Source organism: Coffea arabica, chromosome 2e (genome assembly GCF_036785885.1).
Source record: "Coffea arabica cultivar ET-39 chromosome 2e, Coffea Arabica ET-39 HiFi, whole genome shotgun sequence".
Classification (NCBI taxonomy): Eukaryota; Viridiplantae; Streptophyta; class Magnoliopsida; order Gentianales; family Rubiaceae; genus Coffea; species Coffea arabica.
The window spans coordinates 45,923,557-45,938,969 of NC_092313.1; positions in this window are offsets into that span (position 1 = coordinate 45,923,557).

Below are 15,413 nucleotides of genomic sequence, written 5' to 3' on the forward strand. Positions count from 1 at the left end.
TGTAAAAGTTTTTCAAAATAAACAATAATCCAATAAGCAATAATCATTCCAACGCATAAGGATACGGATGGCTCTCAGGAGCCAACTTCCATTCATCATCAGGAGCTTGATCACGTAGTAGTTGACACTCCGTCAACTTTCAAGTAAAGGAACCAATCCAGTAGAGCACCACTTAACTACTCTCCGTCCACCATTCAAACCCCCTATTGGGCCCAAAATCCTCAAGAAACACGGGTGGTAATACTCGAGTATACCAATTAGTCGAGGAGATATCACTCCACTCGACAAAACAAGAGACCCAGGGTTCGTTACCCAATCGACCAAGCCCTTGCCGGCTCGACTTAAGTAACTCGCCGCAGGGTTTCTGGAATTCCAGGAAGTGCGCGCATCATAAACAAGTATATCGAGTCAATTGCAACAATAAACAAGTATATATCACATAAGGGCAAGTGCGATAAAGTACACTCTTGCCCTAACAATTCACGTATATAACATGTAATCATATTGGCCACGTATCAAGTTCAAGTATCAAGTTCAATTCGGTATTTGAAAGCACTCACCAAAAGATATAGTGCCTTTACTGGTCACTTTCAGGTTATACTCCGGGTTCGGAGTCCAAATCTGCGATAAAATTTAGTTTGACAACTTTGAAACATGACTAAGATTCGAAACTTAGACGTTTCATTCAATAAAAATCAAGAAATTGGAATTCACTTGGAGAGTAGTCGTGAAACATTTGCTCGCTTTTTAAACGATAAAACTTTGTAACATTTATACTTGAAAATGCCATGCGAGTCGAAAGTACAAGGAAAACATACTCCGAGCAATCATTATTTCATTTCTCAAGGGTACAAGTTCGGCCAAGTCCTTACTTATATACCTCGGAACAAGAAGACTCAAGTACCCTAGATGGTTCAAGTGATATTCATATCAACCCAAGTCGCAAGTGTATTTCTATAGTCCTCGAGCGTAAATTTGGGCAGCATGCCCTTTGTGTTTACCTAATTTTCCAGCCATTTATGGCTTCATTATTGTACCCCTGAAAGGAAAACAAATGGAGTGGAATGAGCTAAAAGCCCAGTGAAGTTCCAAATAGTAAATTGACCATTATTTATAAGTACAAGTTTTCGATATAGCAAAGTAACGAGCATGAAGAGTTCATAAAGGTGAGCAATAACACGTCAAGTAGAAATCTCAAAATGAGCGAGTGTAAAAGTTTTTCAAAATAAACAATAATCCAATAAGCAATAATCATTCCAACGCATAAGGATACGGATGGCTCTCAGGAGCCAACTTCCATTCATCATCAGGAGCTTGATCACGTAGTAGTTGACACTCCGTCAACTTTCAAGTAAAGGAACCAATCCAGTAGAGCACCACTTAACTACTCTCCGTCCACCATTCAAACCCCCTATTGGGCCCAAAATCCTCAAGAAACACGGGTGGTAATACTCGAGTATACCAATTAGTCGAGGAGATATCACTCCACTCGACAAAACAAGAGACCCAGGGTTCGTTACCCAATCGACCAAGCCCTTGCCGGCTCGACTTAAGTAACTCGCCGCAGGGTTTCTGGAATTCCAGGAAGTGCGCGCATCATAAACAAGTATATCGAGTCAATTGCAACAATAAACAAGTATATATCACATAAGGGCAAGTGCGATAAAGTACACTCTTGCCCTAACAATTCACGTATATAACATGTAATCATATTGGCCACGTATCAAGTTCAAGTATCAAGTTCAATTCGGTATTTGAAAGCACTCACCAAAAGATATAGTGCCTTTACTGGTCACTTTCAGGTTATACTCCGGGTTCGGAGTCCAAATCTGCGATAAAATTTAGTTTGACAACTTTGAAACATGACTAAGATTCGAAACTTAGACGTTTCATTCAATAAAAATCAAGAAATTGGAATTCACTTGGAGAGTAGTCGTGAAACACTTGCTCGCTTTTTAAAGGATAAAACTTTGTAACATTTATACTTGAAAATGCCATGCGAGTCGAAAGTACAAGGAAAACATACTCCGAGCATTCATTATTTCATTTCTCAAGGGTACAAGTTCGGCCAAATCCTTACTTATATACCTCGGAACAAGAAGACTCAAGTACCCTAAATGGTTCAAGTGATATTCATATCAACCCAAGTCGCAAGTGTATTTCTATAGTCCTCGAGCGTAAATTTGGGCAGCATGCCCTTTGTGTTTACCTAATTTTCCAGCCATTTATGGCTTCATTATTGTACCCCTGAAAGGAAAACAAATGGAGTGGAATGAGCTAAAAGCCCAGTGAAGTTCCAAATAGTAAATTGACCATTATTTATAAGTACAAGTTTTCGATATAGCAAAGTAACGAGCATGAAGAGTTCATAAAGGTGAGCAATAACACGTCAAGTAGAAATCTCAAAATGAGCGAGTGTAAAAGTTTTTCAAAATAAACAATAATCCAATAAGCAATAATCATTCCAACGCATAAGGATACGGATGGCTCAGGAGCCAACTTCCATTCATCATCAGGAGCTTGATCACGTAGTAGTTGACACTCCGTCAACTTTCAAGTAAAGGAACCAATCCAGTAGAGCACCACTTAACTACTCTCCGTCCACCATTCAAACCCCCTATTGGGCCCAAAATCCTCAAGAAACACGGGTGGTAATACTCGAGTATACCAATTAGTCGAGGAGATATCACTCCACTCGACAAAACAAGAGACCCAGGGTTCGTTACCCAATCGACCAAGCCCTTGCCGGCTCGACTTAAGTAACTCGCCGCAGGGTTTCTGGAATTCCAGGAAGTGCGCGCATCATAAACAAGTATATCGAGTCAATTGCAACAATAAACAAGTATATATCACATAAGGGCAAGTGCGATAAAGTACACTCTTGCCCTAACAATTCACGTATATAACATGTAATCATATTGGCCACGTATCAAGTTCAAGTATCAAGTTCAATTCGGTATTTGAAAGCACTCACCAAAAGATATAGTGCCTTTACTGGTCACTTTCAGGTTATACTCCGGGTTCGGAGTCCAAATCTGCGATAAAATTTAGTTTGACAACTTTGAAACATGACTAAGATTCGAAACTTAGACGTTTCATTCAATAAAAATCAAGAAATTGGAATTCACTTGGAGAGTAGTCGTGAAACATTTGCTCGCTTTTTAAACGATAAAACTTTGTAACATTTATACTTGAAAATGCCATGCGAGTCGAAAGTACAAGGAAAACATACTCCGAGCAATCATTATTTCATTTCTCAAGGGTACAAGTTCGGCCAAGTCCTTACTTATATACCTCGGAACAAGAAGACTCAAGTACCCTAGATGGTTCAAGTGATATTCATATCAACTCTACCCAAGTCGCAAGTGTATTTCTTTAGTCCTCGAGCGTAAATTTGGGCAGCATGCCCTTTGTGTTTACCTAATTTTCCAGCCATTTATGGCTTCTTTATTGTAACCCTGAAAGGAAAACAAATGGAGTGGAATGAGCTAAAAGCCCAGTGAAGTTCCAAATAGTAAATTGACCATTATTTATAAGTACAAGTTTTCGATATAGCAAAGTAACGAGCATGAAGAGTTTATAAAGGTGAGCAATAACACGTCAAGTAGAAATCTCAAAATGAGCGAGTGTAAAAGTTTTTCAAAATAAACAATAATCCAATAAGCAATAATCATTCCAACGCATAAGGATACGGATGGCTCTCAGGAGCCAACTTCCATTCATCATCAGGAGCTTGATCACGTAGTAGTTGACACTCCGTCAACTTTCAAGTAAAGGAACCAATCCAGTAGAGCACCACTTAACTACTCTCCGTCCACCATTCAAACCCCCTATTGGGCCCAAAATCCTCAAGAAACACGGGTGGTAATACTCGAGTATACCAATTAGTCGAGGAGATATCACTCCACTCGACAAAACAAGAGACCCAGGGTTCGTTACCCAATCGACCAAGCCCTTGCCGGCTCGACTTAAGTAACTCGCCGCAGGGTTTCTGGAATTCCAGGAAGTGCGCGCATCATAAACAAGTATATCGAGTCAATTGCAACAATAAACAAGTATATATCACATAAGGGCAAGTGCGATAAAGTACACTCTTGCCCTAACAATTCACGTATATAACATGTAATCATATTGGCCACGTATCAAGTTCAAGTATCAAGTTCAATTCGGTATTTGAAAGCACTCACCAAAAGATATAGTGCCTTTACTGGTCACTTTCAGGTTATACTCCGGGTTCGGAGTCCAAATCTGCGATAAAATTTACTTTGACAACTTTGAAACATGACTAAGATTCGAAACTTAGACGTTTCATTCAATAAAAATCAAGAAATTGGAATTCACTTGGAGAGTAGTCGTGAAACACTTGCTCGCTTTTTAAAGGATAAAACTTTGTAACATTTATACTTGAAAATGCCATGCGAGTCGAAAGTACAAGGAAAACATACTCCGAGCATTCATTATTTCATTTCTCAAGGGTACAAGTTCGGCCAAATCCTTACTTATATACCTCGGAACAAGAAGACTCAAGTACCCTAAATGGTTCAAGTGATATTCATATCAACCCAAGTCGCAAGTGTATTTCTATAGTCCTCGAGCGTAAATTTGGGCAGCATGCCCTTTGTGTTTACCTAATTTTCCAGCCATTTATGGCTTCATTATTGTACCCCTGAAAGGAAAACAAATGGAGTGGAATGAGCTAAAAGCCCAGTGAAGTTCCAAATAGTAAATTGACCATTATTTATAAGTACAAGTTTTCGATATAGCAAAGTAACGAGCATGAAGAGTTCATAAAGGTGAGCAATAACACGTCAAGTAGAAATCTCAAAATGAGCGAGTGTAAAAGTTTTTCAAAATAAACAATAATCCAATAAGCAATAATCATTCCAACGCATAAGGATACGGATGGCTCTCAGGAGCCAACTTCCATTCATCATCAGGAGCTTGATCACGTAGTAGTTGACACTCCGTCAACTTTCAAGTAAAGGAACCAATCCAGTAGAGCACCACTTAACTACTCTCCGTCCACCATTCAAACCCCCTATTGGGCCCAAAATCCTCAAGAAACACGGGTGGTAATACTCGAGTTTACCAATTAGTCGAGGAGATATCACTCCACTCGACAAAACAAGAGACCCAGGGTTCGTTACCCAATCGACCAAGCCCTTGCCGGCTCGACTTAAGTAACTCGCCGCAGGGTTTCTGGAATTCCAGGAAGTGCGCGCATCATAAACAAGTATATCGAGTCAATTGCAACAATAAACAAGTATATATCACATAAGGGCAAGTGCGATAAAGTACACTCTTGCCCTAACAATTCACGTATATAACATGTAATCATATTGGCCACGTATCAAGTTCAAGTATCAAGTTCAATTCGGTATTTGAAAGCACTCACCAAAAGATATAGTGCCTTTACTGGTCACTTTCAGGTTATACTCCGGGTTCGGAGTCCAAATCTGCGATAAAATTTAGTTTGACAACTTTGAAACATGACTAAGATTCGAAACTTAGACGTTTCATTCAATAAAAATCAAGAAATTGGAATTCACTTGGAGAGTAGTCGTGAAACACTTGCTCGCTTTTTAAAGGATAAAACTTTGTAACATTTATACTTGAAAATGCCATGCGAGTCGAAAGTACAAGGAAAACATACTCCGAGCATTCATTATTTCATTTCTCAAGGGTACAAGTTCGGCCAAATCCTTACTTATATACCTCGGAACAAGAAGACTCAAGTACCCTAAATGGTTCAAGTGATATTCATATCAACCCAAGTCGCAAGTGTATTTCTATAGTCCTCGAGCGTAAATTTGGGCAGCATGCCCTTTGTGTTTACCTAATTTTCCAGCCATTTATGGCTTCATTATTGTACCCCTGAAAGGAAAACAAATGGAGTGGAATGAGCTAAAAGCCCAGTGAAGTTCCAAATAGTAAATTGACCATTATTTATAAGTACAAGTTTTCGATATAGCAAAGTAACGAGCATGAAGAGTTCATAAAGGTGAGCAATAACACGTCAAGTAGAAATCTCAAAATGAGCGAGTGTAAAAGTTTTTCAAAATAAACAATAATCCAATAAGCAATAATCATTCCAACGCATAAGGATACGGATGGCTCTCAGGAGCCAACTTCCATTCATCATCAGGAGCTTGATCACGTAGTAGTTGACACTCCGTCAACTTTCAAGTAAAGGAACCAATCCAGTAGAGCACCACTTAACTACTCTCCGTCCACCATTCAAACCCCCTACTGGGCCCAAAATCCTCAAGAAACACGGGTGGTAATACTCGAGTATACCAATTAGTCGAGGAGATATCACTCCACTCGACAAAACAAGAGACCCAGGGTTCGTTACCCAATCGACCAAGCCCTTGCCGACTCGACTTAAGTAACTCGCCGCAGGGTTTCTGGAATTCCAGGAAGTGCGCGCATCATAAACAAGTATATCGAGTCAATTGCAACAATAAACAAGTATATATCACATAAGGGCAAGTGCGATAAAGTACACTCTTGCCCTAACAATTCACGTATATTACATGTAATCATATTGGCCACGTATCAAGTTCAAGTATCAAGTTCAATTCGGTATTTGAAAGCACTCACCAAAAGATATAGTGCCTTTACTGGTCACTTTCAGGTTATACTCCGGGTTCGGAGTCCAAATCTGCGATAAAACTTAGTTTGACAACTTTGAAACATGACTAAGATTCGAAACTTAGACGTTTCATTCAATAAAAATCAAGAAATTGGAATTCACTTAGAGAGTAGTCGTGAAACACTTGCTCGCTTTTTAAACGATAAAACTTTGTAACATTTATACTTGAAAATGCCATGCGAGTCGAAAGTACAAGGAAAACATACTCCGAGCAATCATTATTTCATTTCTCAAGGGTACAAGTTCGGCCAAGTCCTTACTTATATACCTCGGAACAAGAAGACTCAAGTACCCTAGATGGTTCAAGTGATATTCATATCAACTCTACCCAAGTCGCAAGTGTATTTCTATAGTCCTCGAGCGTAAATTTGGGCAGCATGCCCTTTGTGTTTACCTAATTTTCCAGCCATTTATGGCTTCATTATTGTAACCCTGAAAGGAAAACAAATGGAGTGGAATGAGCTAAAAGCCCAGTGAAGTTCCAAATAGTAAATTGACCATTATTTATAAGTACAAGTTTTCGATATAGCAAAGTAACGAGCATGAAGAGTTTATATAGGTGAGCAATAACACGTCAAGTAGAAATCTCAAAATGAGCGAGTGTAAAAGTTTTTCAAAATAAACAATAATCCAATAAGCAATAATCATTCCAACGCATAAGGATACGGATGGCTCTCAGGAGCCAACTTCCATTCATCATCAGGAGCTTGATCACGTAGTAGTTGACACTCCGTCAACTTTCAAGTAAAGGAACCAATCCAGTAGAGCACCACTTAACTACTCTCCGTCCACCATTCAAACCCCCTACTGGGCCCAAAATCCTCAAGAAACACGGGTGGTAATACTCGAGTATACCAATTAGTCGAGGAGATATCACTCCACTCGACAAAACAAGAGACCCAGGGTTCGTTACCCAATCGACCAAGCCCTTGCCGGCTCGACTTAAGTAACTCGCCGCAGGGTTTCTGGAATTCCAGGAAGTGCGCGCATCATAAACAAGTATATCGAGTCAATTGCAACAATAAACAAGTATATATCACATAAGGGCAAGTGCGATAAAGTACACTCTTGCCCTAACAATTCACGTATATAACATGTAATCATATTGGCCACGTATCAAGTTCAAGTATCAAGTTCAATTCGGTATTTGAAAGCACTCACCAAAAGATATAGTGCCTTTACTGGTCACTTTCAGGTTATACTCCGGGTTCGGAGTCCAAATCTGCGATAAAACTTAGTTTAAGAACTTTGAAACATGACTAAGATTCGAAACTTAGATGTTTCGTTCAATAAAAATCAAGAAATTGGAATTCACTTGGAGAGTAGTCGTGAAACACCTGCTCGCTTTTTAAAGGATAAAACTTTGTAACATTTATACTTGAAAATGCCATGCGAGTCGAAAGTACAAGGAAAACATACTCCGAGCATTCATTATTTCATTTCTCAAGGGTACAAGTTCGGCCAAATCCTTACTTATATACCTCGGAACAAGAAGACTCAAGTACCCTAAATGGTTCAAGTGATATTCATATCAACCCAAGTCGCAAGTGTATTTCTATAGTCCTCGAGCGTAAATTTGGGCAGCATGCCCTTTGTGTTTACCTAATTTTCCAGCCATTTATGGCTTCATTATTGTACCCCTGAAAGGAAAACAAATGGAGTGGAATGAGCTAAAAGCCCAGTGAAGTTCCAAATAGTAAATTGACCATTATTTATAAGTACAAGTTTTCGATATAGCAAAGTAACGAGCATGAAGAGTTCATAAAGGTGAGCAATAACACGTCAAGTAGAAATCTCAAAATGAGCGAGTGTAAAAGTTTTTCAAAATAAACAATAATCCAATAAGCAATAATCATTCCAACGCATAAGGATACGGATGGCTCTCAGGAGCCAACTTCCATTCATCATCAGGAGCTTGATCACGTAGTAGTTGACACTCCGTCAACTTTCAAGTAAAGGAACCAATCCAGTAGAGCACCACTTAACTACTCTCCATCCACCATTCAAACCCCCTACTGGGCCCAAAATCCTCAAGAAACACGGGTGGTAATACTCGAGTATACCAATTAGTCGAGGAGATATCACTCCACTCGACAAAACAAGAGACCCAGGGTTCGTTACCCAATCGACCAAGCCCTTGCCGGCTCGACTTAAGTAACTCGCCGCAGGGTTTCTGGAATTCCAGGAAGTGCGCGCATCATAAACAAGTATATCGAGTCAATTGCAACAATAAACAAGTATATATCACATAAGGGCAAGTGCGATAAAGTACACTCTTGCCCTAACAATTCACGTATATAACATGTAATCATATTGGCCACGTATCAAGTTCAAGTATCAAGTTCAATTCGGTATTTGAAAGCACTCACCAAAAGATATAGTGCCTTTACTGGTCACTTTCAGGTTATACTCCGGGTTCGGAGTCCAAATCTGCGATAAAACTTAGTTTGACAACTTTGAAACATGACTAAGATTCGAAACTTAGACGTTTCATTCAATAAAAATCAAGAAATTGGAATTCACTTGGAGAGTAGTCGTGAAACATTTGCTCGCTTTTTAAACGATAAAACTTTGTAACATTTGTACTTGAAAATGCCATGCGAGTCGAAAGTACAAGGAAAACATACTCCGAGCAATCATTATTTCATTTCTCAGGGGTACAAGTTCGGCCAAGTCCTTACTTATATACCTCGGAACAAGAAGACTCAAGTACCCTAGATGGTTCAAGTGATATTCATATCAACTCTGCCCAAGTCGCAAGTGTATTTCTGTAGTCCTCGAGCGTAAATTTGGGCAGCATGCCCTTTGTGTTTACCTAATTTTCCAGCCATTTATGGCTTCATTATTGTAACCCTGAAAGGAAAACAAATGGAGTGGAATGAGCTAAAAGCCCAGTGAATTTCCAAATAGTAAATTGACCATTATTTATAAGTACAAGTTTTCGATATAGCAAAGTAACGAGCATGAAGAGTTTATAAAGGTGAGTAATAACACGTCAAGTAGAAATCTCAAAATGAGCGAGTGTAAAAGTTTTTCAAAATAAACAATAATCCAATAAGCAATAATCATTCCAACGCATAAGGATACGGATGGCTCTCAGGAGCCAACTTCCATTCATCATCAGGAGCTTGATCACGTAGTAGTTGACACTCCGTCAACTTTCAAGTAAAGGAACCAATCCAGTAGAGCACCACTTAACTACTCTCCGTCCACCATTCAAACCCCCTACTGGGCCCAAAATCCTCAAGAAACACGGGTGGTAATACTCGAGTATACCAATTAGTCGAGGAGATATCACTCCACTCGACAAAACAAGAGACCCAGGGTTCGTTACCCAATCGACCAAGCCCTTGCCGGCTCGACTTAAGTAACACGCCGCAGGGTTTCTGGAATTCCAGGAAGTGCGCGCATCATAAACAAGTATATCGAGTCAATTGCAACAATAAACAAGTATATATCACATAAGGGCAAGTGCGATAAAGTACACTCTTGCCCTAACAATTCACGTATATAACATGTAATCATATTGGCCACGTATCAAGTTCAAGTATCAAGTTCAATTCGGTATTTGAAAGCACTCACCAAAAGATATAGTGCCTTTACTGGTCATTTTCAGGTTATACTCCGGGTTCGGAGTCCAAATCTGCGATAAAACTTAGTTTGACAACTTTGAAACATGACTAAGATTCGAAACTTAGACGTTTCATTCAATAAAAATCAAGAAATTGGAATTCACTTGGAGAGTAGTCGTGAAACATTTGCTCGCTTTTTAAACGATAAAACTTTGTAACATTTATACTTGAAAATGCCATGCGAGTCGAAAGTACAAGGAAAACATACTCCGAGCAATCATTATTTCATTTCTCAAGGGTACAAGTTCGGCCAAATCCTTACTTATATACCTCGGAACAAGAAGACTCAAGTACCCTAGATGGTTCAAGTGATATTCATATCAACTCTGCCCAAGTCGCAAGTGTATTTCTATAGTCCTCGAGCGTAAATTTGGGCAGCATGCCCTTTGTGTTTACCTAATTTTCCAGCCATTTATGGCTTCATTATTGTAACCCTGAAAGGAAAACAAATGGAGTGGAATGAGCTAAAAGCCCAGTGAAGTTCCAAATAGTAAATTGACCATTATTTATAAGTACAAGTTTTCGATATAGCAAAGTAACGAGCATGAAGAGTTTATAAAGGTGAGCAATAACACGTCAAGTAGAAATCTCAAAATGAGCGAGTGTAAAAGTTTTTCAAAATAAACAATAATCCAATAAGCAATAATCATTCCAACGCATAAGGATACGGATGGCTCTCAGGAGCCAACTTCCATTCATCATCAGGAGCTTGATCACGTAGTAGTTGACACTCCGTCAACTTTCAAGTAAAGGAACCAATCCAGTAGAGCACCACTTAACTACTCTCCGTCCACCATTCAAACCCCCTACTGGGCCCAAAATCCTCAAGAAACACGGGTGGTAATACTCGAGTATACCAATTAGTCGAGGAGATATCACTCCACTCGACAAAACAAGAGACCCAGGGTTCGTTACCCAATCGACCAAGCCCTTGCCGGCTCGACTTAAGTAACTCGCCGCAGGGTTTCTGGAATTCCAGGAAGTGCGCGCATCATAAACAAGTATATCGAGTCAATTGCAACAATAAACAAGTATATATCACATAAGGGCAAGTGCGATAAAGTACACTCTTGCCCTAACAATTCACGTATATAACATGTAATCATATTGGCCACGTATCAAGTTCAAGTATCAAGTTCAATTCGGTATTTGAAAGCACTCACCAAAAGATATAGTGCCTTTACTGGTCACTTTCAGGTTATACTCCGGGTTCGGAGTCCAAATCTGCGATAAAACTTAGTTTGACAACTTTGAAACATGACTAAGATTCGAAACTTAGACGTTTCATTCAATAAAAATCAAGAAATTGGAATTCACTTGGAGAGTAGTCGTGAAACACTTGCTCGCTTTTTAAAGGATAAAACTTTGTAACATTTATACTTGAAAATGCCATGCGAGTCGAAAGTACAAGGAAAACATACTCCGAGCATTCATTATTTCATTTCTCAAGGGTACAAGTTCGGCCAAATCCTTACTTATATACCTCGGAACAAGAAGACTCAAGTACCCTAAATGGTTCAAGTGATATTCATATCAACCCAAGTCGCAAGTGTATTTCTATAGTCCTCGAGCGTAAATTTGGGCAGCATGCCCTTTGTGTTTACCTAATTTTCCAGCCATTTATGGCTTCATTATTGTACCCCTGAAAGGAAAACAAATGGAGTGGAATGAGCTAAAAGCCCAGTGAAGTTCCAAATAGTAAATTGACCATTATTTATAAGTACAAGTTTTCGATATAGCAAAGTAACGAGCATGAAGAGTTCATAAAGGTGAGCAATAACACGTCAAGTAGAAATCTCAAAATGAGCGAGTGTAAAAGTTTTTCAAAATAAACAATAATCCAATAAGCAATAATCATTCCAACGCATAAGGATACGGATGGCTCTCAGGAGCCAACTTCCATTCATCATCAGGAGCTTGATCACGTAGTAGTTGACACTCCGTCAACTTTCAAGTAAAGGAACCAATCCAGTAGAGCACCACTTAACTACTCTCCGTCCACCATTCAAACCCCCTATTGGGCCCAAAATCCTCAAGAAACACGGGTGGTAATACTCGAGTATACCAATTAGTCGAGGAGATATCACTCCACTCGACAAAACAAGAGACCCAGGGTTCGTTACCCAATCGACCAAGCCCTTGCCGGCTCGACTTAAGTAACTCGCCGCAGGGTTTCTGGAATTCCAGGAAGTGCGCGCATCATAAACAAGTATATCGAGTCAATTGCAACAATAAACAAGTATATATCACATAAGGGCAAGTGCGATAAAGTACACTCTTGCCCTAACAATTCACGTATATAACATGTAATCATATTGGCCACGTATCAAGTTCAAGTATCAAGTTCAATTCGGTATTTGAAAGCACTCACCAAAAGATATAGTGCCTTTACTGGTCACTTTCAGGTTATACTCCGGGTTCGGAGTCCAAATCTGCGATAAAATTTAGTTTGACAACTTTGAAACATGACTAAGATTCGAAACTTAGACGTTTCATTCAATAAAAATCAAGAAATTGGAATTCACTTGGAGAGTAGTCGTGAAACATTTGCTCGCTTTTTAAACGATAAAACTTTGTAACATTTATACTTGAAAATGCCATGCGAGTCGAAAGTACAAGGAAAACATACTCCGAGCAATCATTATTTCATTTCTCAAGGGTACAAGTTCGGCCAAGTCCTTACTTATATACCTCGGAACAAGAAGACTCAAGTACCCTAGATGGTTCAAGTGATATTCATATCAACTCTACCCAAGTCGCAAGTGTATTTCTTTAGTCCTCGAGCGTAAATTTGGGCAGCATGCCCTTTGTGTTTACCTAATTTTCCAGCCATTTATGGCTTCTTTATTGTAACCCTGAAAGGAAAACAAATGGAGTGGAATGAGCTAAAAGCCCAGTGAAGTTCCAAATAGTAAATTGACCATTATTTATAAGTACAAGTTTTCGATATAGCAAAGTAACGAGCATGAAGAGTTTATAAAGGTGAGCAATAACACGTCAAGTAGAAATCTCAAAATGAGCGAGTGTAAAAGTTTTTCAAAATAAACAATAATCCAATAAGCAATAATCATTCCAACGCATAAGGATACGGATGGCTCTCAGGAGCCAACTTCCATTCATCATCAGGAGCTTGATCACGTAGTAGTTGACACTCCGTCAACTTTCAAGTAAAGGAACCAATCCAGTAGAGCACCACTTAACTACTCTCCGTCCACCATTCAAACCCCCTATTGGGCCCAAAATCCTCAAGAAACACGGGTGGTAATACTCGAGTATACCAATTAGTCGAGGAGATATCACTCCACTCGACAAAACAAGAGACCCAGGGTTCGTTACCCAATCGACCAAGCCCTTGCCGGCTCGACTTAAGTAACTCGCCGCAGGGTTTCTGGAATTCCAGGAAGTGCGCGCATCATAAACAAGTATATCGAGTCAATTGCAACAATAAACAAGTATATATCACATAAGGGCAAGTGCGATAAAGTACACTCTTGCCCTAACAATTCACGTATATAACATGTAATCATATTGGCCACGTATCAAGTTCAAGTATCAAGTTCAATTCGGTATTTGAAAGCACTCACCAAAAGATATAGTGCCTTTACTGGTCACTTTCAGGTTATACTCCGGGTTCGGAGTCCAAATCTGCGATAAAATTTACTTTGACAACTTTGAAACATGACTAAGATTCGAAACTTAGACGTTTCATTCAATAAAAATCAAGAAATTGGAATTCACTTGGAGAGTAGTCGTGAAACACTTGCTCGCTTTTTAAAGGATAAAACTTTGTAACATTTATACTTGAAAATGCCATGCGAGTCGAAAGTACAAGGAAAACATACTCCGAGCATTCATTATTTCATTTCTCAAGGGTACAAGTTCGGCCAAATCCTTACTTATATACCTCGGAACAAGAAGACTCAAGTACCCTAAATGGTTCAAGTGATATTCATATCAACCCAAGTCGCAAGTGTATTTCTATAGTCCTCGAGCGTAAATTTGGGCAGCATGCCCTTTGTGTTTACCTAATTTTCCAGCCATTTATGGCTTCATTATTGTACCCCTGAAAGGAAAACAAATGGAGTGGAATGAGCTAAAAGCCCAGTGAAGTTCCAAATAGTAAATTGACCATTATTTATAAGTACAAGTTTTCGATATAGCAAAGTAACGAGCATGAAGAGTTCATAAAGGTGAGCAATAACACGTCAAGTAGAAATCTCAAAATGAGCGAGTGTAAAAGTTTTTCAAAATAAACAATAATCCAATAAGCAATAATCATTCCAACGCATAAGGATACGGATGGCTCTCAGGAGCCAACTTCCATTCATCATCAGGAGCTTGATCACGTAGTAGTTGACACTCCGTCAACTTTCAAGTAAAGGAACCAATCCAGTAGAGCACCACTTAACTACTCTCCGTCCACCATTCAAACCCCCTATTGGGCCCAAAATCCTCAAGAAACACGGGTGGTAATACTCGAGTATACCAATTAGTCGAGGAGATATCACTCCACTCGACAAAACAAGAGACCCAGGGTTCGTTACCCAATCGACCAAGCCCTTGCCGGCTCGACTTAAGTAACTCGCCGCAGGGTTTCTGGAATTCCAGGAAGTGCGCGCATCATAAACAAGTATATCGAGTCAATTGCAACAATAAACAAGTATATATCACATAAGGGCAAGTGCGATAAAGTACACTCTTGCCCTAACAATTCACGTATATAACATGTAATCATATTGGCCACGTATCAAGTTCAAGTATCAAGTTCAATTCGGTATTTGAAAGCACTCACCAAAAGATATAGTGCCTTTACTGGTCACTTTCAGGTTATACTCCGGGTTCGGAGTCCAAATCTGCGATAAAATTTAGTTTGACAACTTTGAAACATGACTAAGATTCGAAACTTAGACGTTTCATTCAATAAAAATCAAGAAATTGGAATTCACTTGGAGAGTAGTCGTGAAACATTTGCTCGCTTTTTAAACGATAAAACTTTGTAACATTTATACTTGAAAATGCCATGCGAGTCGAAAGTACAAGGAAAACATACTCCGAGCAATCATTATTTCATTTCTCAAGGGTACAAGTTCGGCCAAGTCCTTACTTATATACCTCGGAACAAGAAG